The sequence below is a fragment of the Monodon monoceros genome, unplaced genomic scaffold, assembly GCF_005190385.1.
Source record: "Monodon monoceros isolate NGI ecotype Baffin Bay Population unplaced genomic scaffold, NGI_Narwhal_1 Super_Scaffold_10, whole genome shotgun sequence".
NCBI classification, from domain to species: domain Eukaryota; kingdom Metazoa; phylum Chordata; class Mammalia; order Artiodactyla; family Monodontidae; genus Monodon; species Monodon monoceros.
The window spans coordinates 27,383,043-27,383,900 of record NW_021703766.1 but is presented as its reverse complement, the minus strand read 5'-3'; positions in this window follow the sequence as shown (position 1 = coordinate 27,383,900).

Below are 858 nucleotides of genomic sequence, written 5' to 3'. Positions count from 1 at the left end.
TTTCCTGTTGTGTAGGTAGTTTCCATATAGACCATGGCAGGTATCCAAGACGCCAGAGTGAGACAACAGTGTTGTGGAAAAGGCTTGAAACTAGCAGCCAGGAGACCTGAGTTCTGGTCCTGGTGCTGCCTAATACTACTGAGCAGTTAGGAGAGCTCTGCATCTGTGGGCCCAGGCTTCCCATCAGTAAAATGTGGATGGCAGCAGCCTTTTCCCCCTCACCATTAGCTCCTTTGACTCCTGTCTGTCACTAACTATTTAAGTGACACAGTCTTTAGCTTTACTAGTTCTCTCAGCCTCTACACTGTCTGGGCTTCCTTTTTCAGTCTGGTTAACTCTGTTTTATTAGTCTTCCCAGGCTGCTGTGATGAAATATGGCACAGTTCTAGAAGCTGGAAGCCCAATATCAAGGTGCCAGCCAACTTGGTTCTTAGAACTTTCTTCCTGACTTGCAGGTGACCGCCTTCGCCCTATATTCTCACATGACAGAGAGAACAAGCTCTGATGTCTCTCCCTGTTCTTATAAGGGCACTAATCTCATCATGAGAGTCCTACCCTCATGACCTCACAAAGAGCCCCATTTCCAAACATCCTCACATTAGGGGTTAGAGCTTCAACATTTTGGTACATACAGCATCCCACAGCATCTGTCTTCTGCTTTGCTGTCTCCTACCCAAGTAGACTGAATGATGGGGGGAGTAACAAGCTAGTAGGAATTTCCAGTCTCTTCTTGTGTACCTTCCTCTGGGCCCTTTCTGCACCTCTCTAATTCTTTTACCTCGACATCCTGTCAAGTTCCCTGCAGTAGCTATTCCAAATTTCATTCCATTCTCTCCTTTATAGGATCTGCTTATACTC